Source organism: Mastomys coucha, unplaced genomic scaffold (assembly GCF_008632895.1).
Source record: "Mastomys coucha isolate ucsf_1 unplaced genomic scaffold, UCSF_Mcou_1 pScaffold21, whole genome shotgun sequence".
Lineage (NCBI taxonomy): Eukaryota > Metazoa > Chordata > Mammalia > Rodentia > Muridae > Mastomys > Mastomys coucha.
Genome location: NW_022196904.1, coordinates 117,508,312 through 117,515,835, shown reverse-complemented (window position 1 = coordinate 117,515,835; position 7,524 = coordinate 117,508,312).

Below are 7,524 nucleotides of genomic sequence, written 5' to 3'. Positions count from 1 at the left end.
CCCCCCCCCCCCTCTGAGACCAGGCTGGCCTTGAACTCACAGAATACTTTTTAATTAAAGTTATATGTGTGGGTGTTTTTCCTGCATGTATGTCTATAAATCACATGTATGATTGATGCCCATGGTGGCAAGAAAAGGGAGTCCAGGTCAATGAGTGACCTTGTCTAAAAGGAAGTGGGTGTCTTGAGAGTGGCTTCCATACACCTGTACACATGTGTACATACGCATTTATTTTTTCCATTCACATTTTCAATTGCTTTGTGTGTGTCTATGTGTGGGCACATACATGTCATGATGCATGTGCAGATGTCAGAGGATAACAGCTGCCATGTTGGCTCTCCTACGATGTCGATCCTGAAGGTGCAACTCAGGTTTCAGGCTTGGGAGACAGCACCTTTACCTGATGAGCCATCTCACTGGCCAAATGTAATATTTTAACTTATAGCTCAATGCATTCCCCCTTCCCCACAATGTTTTTGATTGTCACCTCTAGCTCTTTATCTGACAATGAAGCTGCAATATTTTATGTATAAATAGGAAATCCAGCCTTTCCTCTGTCCTGTCACCTCAGTTTTTTATAGCCCCTGTGATGGCTGCTCTGTGTCTGTATAATTCTGTGCTTAATGATACTCCCCAGAGGTTGGTTCCCTTTAAGGTGTTCCCAGCGGGGCTTGTGAAGGTGCTTGTGTGCATATTGGGATGGAATTTCCAAGAGCAAAGCCAGTCTAGGTGTACATCCTTACCTTTACCCAGGTATGCACGCCCCTTGTTCCCAGGTCAGGTTGCTCACTGAGAATTGGCTGTGTGCATCTGATGAGAGCCTTAGGCTCACTGGTGACTTGGCACTGGGCATAGTCTTTATCAGCTTCTCAGGAACAAGAATAAAGAAAGGATATGCAAAAGAAGTGGAAATCTAAGTTTAATGAAGGAATTGAAATAATACAAATGTTCATATCCTGGGAACAGTGGGGACAGAAGGAGGAGGGGATGGAGGGAGAGAGAGGGAGAGAGAGGGAGAGAAAGAGGGAGAGGGAGAGGGAGAGGGAGGGATAGAGGAAGGGAGAGGGAGAGAGAGAGAGAGGGAGAGAGGGAGGGAGAAAGGGAGCAAGAGAGGGAGGGATGGAGGAAGGGAGAGAGAGAGAAAGAGAAAGGGAGGGAGAGGGAGAGAGGGAGGGATAGAGGAAGGGAGAGAGAGGAGGGGGAGAGGGAGAGGGATAGAGGAAGGGAGAGGGAGAGAGAGAGAGAGGGAGGGAGAGAGAGAACGAGCAGGCTCATAGACTAAGACATAGGGGAGAGAAATTGGTTCTCTCCTGCCACCTTGTGGGATCCAGCATCAGGCCTGTGCAGAAGTGTCTGCCTGCTGAGCCACCTCACTGACCTCACTACATGTAAGAATCAATCCTTTATTCTTTGCATTAGTGGAAAGGGGACAGGTACCACCATGATGTATACACAGAGGTCAGAGAGCAGCTTCAGGGAGTCAGTTCTCGCTTCCCACCCTGTGGGTCCCAGGTATAGAATTAGGTTGTCGGGTTTGGTAGCTTTTGCCTTTACCCACTGGATCATCTTGATGGCCCCCAAATTCCCTGTTTCATACTTGAAACTTTTACATATTCTTTTCCATTTTTTATCTACCTCTCAATAACATACACCGACAACTTTACTGTAGGCATTAAAAGTGTATCATTTTAATCAGATGCCAAGTGGGGTGGCTTCCACCTATAATCACAGTATTCGGCAAGCCTAGGCAGGATTGCCCATGAGGTCAGTGTGGGCTACCGAGTGACTCCACGCCAGCCTGAGCTGCAGAGCAAAACCCTGTCTCAAAACAACGATTTTAATCAAAGCATTGGCAAGATTGTAGAAAACTAGAATGCTTGTGAACTGTTAGTGAGATGTAAAATCGTAGAGCCACTATGACAGCAGTGTGGAGTCTTCTAAAAGCCATGAAACAGAATTGTCATGTGACCCTAACCCGACTTCTGGGTGTATACCCAAAAGAACTGAAAGCAGATTTTCTGAGATTTGCATGTCTCAGTTTGCAGAAACACTATTCACAATTGTCAGAGGAGGAGGAGCCTAAATGCTCACCACACAGAGATGAATGGAAAACAAAATGGGGTCTATACACAACGGAGTATTGCTCAACCTTGAATTGAAATTAATTTGGGTGGATGTGCACCTGAAATCATAGGGCTCGGGAGGGGTCTTAACTTGGCAGCCAAGTCATATTGACCCTGTTATATAAAAGTGGAAAAGGAGGGAAAAGGAGAAATGGAAACAAAGACTCCAGGGAGGAAATGATGCTGTGAGCTTCCTCAGCATAGGGGAACCATGAAGACATTCTGCTAAATGAAGTAAGCTAGAGACAAGCAATATGATTTTGTTTACATTATTAATTAAGGTTATCACATTTAAAATACCTAGAGAGTCATGGTGAAAGGAAAGGGATGACGCTAGTTGATAGGTAGAATAGCAGATTGATGAGACAGAAAATCCTGGAGAACTCCTCTGCAGTGTGAACTGTTCAACGTGATTGAGTTGAACTTCTAAACTAGGTGCAGTGTGAAATATGGTGTTGTGTTTTAGTTTTTTTTTTTTCATTGAATTTTATGTGTATGGTGGTTTTGCCTGCATGTATGTTTATGCATCACCTGTGTGCCTGGTATCCACAGAGGCCAGAAGAGGTTGTCAGAACCCCTGAAACTGGGGGCTTAGAATTGAGCCTGAGTCCTCTGGACGAGCATCCAGGACTCTTGAATCACTGAGCCATCTCTCCAGCCCCTAGAGAAGCTTCTTTTTGCAGTGGGTGCTGGCTAGTGCAGAGATTCATAACCAGTAAAACCTCAGACAATAAGTGGCCATCGGGTGCTCAGCCCCCAGAGAGAATATTGATATCAACTCCCTCAAGGCTCATACAGGGATGGGAAGGTAAAAAACCAGAGGAGAGGAGGCTCGCTGTCGCCTGCACATGACAGGTCTGTTGCACCTGTCAGCTCATGGTCCCTGTGATTACCTGCACAACTCCACAAGACTGAGCTCACTGAGATTCTATCTTGGGTGAAGAGAGGGCCCTTTCTTAAGGAGCTATCCATGCACACATACAAGCAGGCCTTATTCATCTCAGCAAGTCACATACACAAAAATGGACATGAATGTTAACGTTAGGTGGTTTTTCCTCCCAGAAATAAGACTCAGACTCAAAATATATTTACAAATGCCTTGGCCATAGAGCTAGGCTCTACTCTGACTAGATCATAACTTAAAACAACCCATTTATTCTTATCTACATTCTGCCACATGGCTGGTTACCTGTGCCGGAGGGACCATGCATCTTTCTTGTCACATCTTCCCGGGCGAATCTCCTGCTTGGAAGTATCCCAGAATCTTTTCTGCATCCTGGATGTCCCACCTCCTATTTCTTGCCTAAGCCATAGGCCATCAGACTTATCATTGACAGGTGCCACATCCACACAGACATAAGATGTTCTCTCTGCACACGAAAGCATGTGCTGGGGGAGGGGTGTGCTGGGGGAGGGGGGCTTTTGTTAGGAAGAAAAGGTTTCAGCAGGAGAGGGAGAGGATGAGGGAGGCAACAGGTGGTGAAAATGACCCAAACTCATTTACATATGTATGAAATTGCCAAGGTGGGGAGAAAAGGAAAAGAAAAAGGACCCGGCCAACTCTTGGCATATTAATAGGTTGCCTTTTGCCTCAAATTGCTACAAGGTAGTTTTAATCTGCTGGCATTTAAAGCCTAATAGCATAAAATATATCTACAGAAATCATCTGAGTAGTTTTGTTGGGCACTAAATGCCTGCAGGACACAGTGGATACAGGCTGTATGCTCATGCTGGTGAGGATGTAAGGGGAACTCTCGTCCATTGCTGGTAGGACTGAGAGCTTGTACAGTCACTGTGGAAATCAGTGTGGCGGATCCTTAGGAAGATGCGAATCAGTCTCTCATGATACAGCTATACCACTCTTGGGCCTCTACCCAAAGGACACTTCATCCTACTACAGAGAAGAGACATGGACTCAGCCAGATTTATTGCTGTTCTATTTATAACAGTCAGAACTTGGAAACAGCCCACATATCCCTCAACAGAAGGATGTATAAAGAAAATATGGCCTATTTACACAATGGAGTATTGCTCAGCTGTTAAAAAAATGAAATTCTCAGGTAAATGAATGGAACTAGAGAAAAAAAAATCATCCTGGATGAGGTATCTCAGAGCCGGACAGATGTGGATATTAGCTGTTAAGTCAGTGGTAACCAAGCTACAATCCATAGAATCACTGAGGTTATGTGTAGAGTAAGGGACTGGGCGGGGGGAACATTTAGAGCTTGCTAGGAAGGGAAGTAGATAGAACAGATAGTCATAGATAAATGAAGGGTGGGGCTGAAATGGAAGGACCAAGAGCAGAAGGGAAAGAAAGCAGGGGATGAGGGAGAGAATATGGAGAAGAGATGGCTAAAATTAGGGGCCATTTGAGAGCTAGTATGGAAACCTAATACAGTAGAAGCTTCCTAAAATATATACATATATGAAGGCGATCTAGATGAAGTCACCAAATAATAAGGGACACAGAGCCCCAACTGGCCATCTCTTGCCACCAAATGAAGCTTTCAGTACTGGGACTGGCTTCCATCTAATTGAGCTGTTGGCCAAAGGCGTCCCATGGGAATCCCCAAACAACCCAGGCTGTTGTCAAGACTATAGGTGGCTCTCCACAAACAGATGGCAAGGCCCTATTGCTGAAAACAGCCCCCAAACAACTCATTGAACATGGAGAAGTCAAGCCAGTGCCTTCATAGAGCCGTCACCCACACGTGCTAGCGTCTTTGGTACAGGAAAGCGCTCTGCATACTACCAAAGGAGAAGCGTATTCTCCAATCCAGCCACAAACCCTCTGATCTACACTGGTGTCCTGTCTGCAAGTTAGACTAATGCAATGGTGGCACAAAGCTTGTGGAGTAACCGACCAATGCCTGATTAGACTCCATGAGATGGAACCCATACCTGACACTGACTAAGAACCTGAGACTTGATAGTCCAGGGACCTGGGGCAAAGCCAAATAGTACTGTTCTAAACAAACAAGAAAAACGTTATATTAAAATGACTCCTCATGACATTTTGCTACACTCATAGATCACTACCTTGCTCAGCATCATCAGAGAAGCCTCCTCCTGCAGCGGATGGGAACAAATACAGAGACCCACAGCTAGACGTCATGCAGAGAATACTCAGTCCTAAACTGGATGTCTCTATCAAATCTCTTGCCATAGGGTTCAGGGTACTCTGTAGAGGAAGAGGCAGAAAGAGAGTAAGAGCCAGAGGAGATGTAGGACACCAAGAAAGCAAGGCCTCTAATTCCATCTGATCAAAGCTTGCATCAACTTACAGAGACTGAGGCAGCATGCACAGCGCCTGCGTCAAAGCGTGCATCAACTTACAGAGACTGAGGCAGCATGCACAGCGCCTGCGCTGGACAGCACCAGGTCCTTCCTGTGTTTTGTCTTGTGTTTGTTTCATTTTTTGTTTGTTTTGTCAATGTAGGGTTTCTCTGGTAGCCCTGGCTGTCCTGGAACTAGCTCTATAGACCAGGCTGGCCTCAAACTCACAGAAATTTGATTGCCTGTGCCTCTGAAGTGCAGGATTAAAGGCGTGCGCTATCTTCACCTGACCAGTTTAGTGATTTTATGGGATTTCTGAATGTACGAACAAGTTTCTTATGCCTTCTCTTGGGCTCTTTTCCTTCTTGTGTTTGTTTTGTCCAATTCCAATGTGTTAGTTTTTGTTTTCTTTTTTATTTATTATTATCCCTTAGAAATCTGTTTGTTTTTTAATGAGATACAGAAAGGGAGTGATCCACATGAGAGGAGGGTGGGGAGGAATTGGGGGGAATGGGGGGGAACCATAATCAGGATAAATTATGTGAGGAAAAATCTATTTTCAATAAAAGGAGGGGAGGGAACAGGAAGCAGACAACTCAGAGTAACTTCAGGAAGTCCCTGAAACTGACCATATTCACTAGGTCCCTCTGGATGTGTGTGTATTGCATCTCCCCAGGAGAAGTTCATCACACAACAGTGTCCCAAGTGGGACATGTGCCTGTCTCTGAAAGCCATCACCTGTCATTTTCTCCACTGTGGGTCTCACGAACTTATTTCCAGTACTTGGAAACGCACTGGTACACTGGCCCAGCTTCTCTCTAGCCGTACCCCAGTCTCCACACTGATTTCTCTGTTCACTGTCACCAAAGAGCTTTTGGCAGTTTCCAAAAGCCAGTGAGAGCCATAGAGCCATAAAATACTTCTCCAGAAACACTTACAGGACAGGACTGACACATTCCCAAGGAGAAGTTTCTAAGAAACCCAAGCATCATGCAGCCCAGACGACTGTTAGAGGCTGTGTGGTAGGTAGCAAAGGGTTTTGTATGAAGACAGTATTTAAAACCACACTTTCTACAGAGCCGAGTGCCTAAAAAGACTTTGACAATAGTGCCGGTGCCAATACCAAGCCTTGCTGTGGACTAGGCAAGTGAGATCAGCTGAACTTTCAAAATGGATTTTTATTTTTAGTGAATGATATATGCATGCTATAGTAGTGTGGAAGACCAGACGCTATCAGTAGTGTTTGGAAAATACCGCCTTCCTTTTTGATTTTCAGGGCTTTCTCCTCAAGGCCAGTAGGTTTTATTTCCTGGCCATTTCTAGTGATTTGCTCACTGGGTTCACAACTGAAAACAACTCACTCTCTACCAGAACCTATGGTAGCCAACATTTTGGGGCAGGGCACGGGGGGTTGGGGGAACATTCTGTTTTAGTTGACAAGTAGTATTCCATTATAACCACACACCAGGACTTCCCAGTTAACAGTTGATGGGCATTGGCTCTTTCTAATTAGTGCTATTTCGAATAAAGCAGCTGTGGACATTTCGAATTCATCTTTCACATATACTTCCATTTAAAAATTTTACTATATTTTCATTGTTTGAGTGTGAACTTGTGTGTGTGTGTGTGTGTGTGTGTGTGTGTGTATGTGTATGTCCATGCATGTGTGGCACAGTGTGTGGAGGTCTGAGGACAACTTTCAGGAATTGGTTTTCTCCTTTCATCATTTGGGGCCCAGGGACTGAGGTCAGGTTACTAGGTTTGGGAGCAAGTGCCTTTACATGCTGAGCTATCTTGCTGGCCACATGCTTCCATTTTTTTCTGTGGAATGTTTGGATTATACAATAGACATGCATTTGATTGATATATATACACACACACACACACACACACACACACACACACACACACACACACACATGCTGGCCTCAAACTCACTGCAGCCAAGGATGACATTGAACTTCTGACCCTACTCTGTGAGTACTTGCATGGCAGCCTCATGTGGTGCTGGGGACTGAACCAGAGCCTTGTGCAGGTTGGCAAACACTACCAGGTGAGCTGCATCCCATCCTTCAGGGTGTCAAGCCAGACCGTTGTTACGCAGCCCAGGCTGGTCCAGAACTCC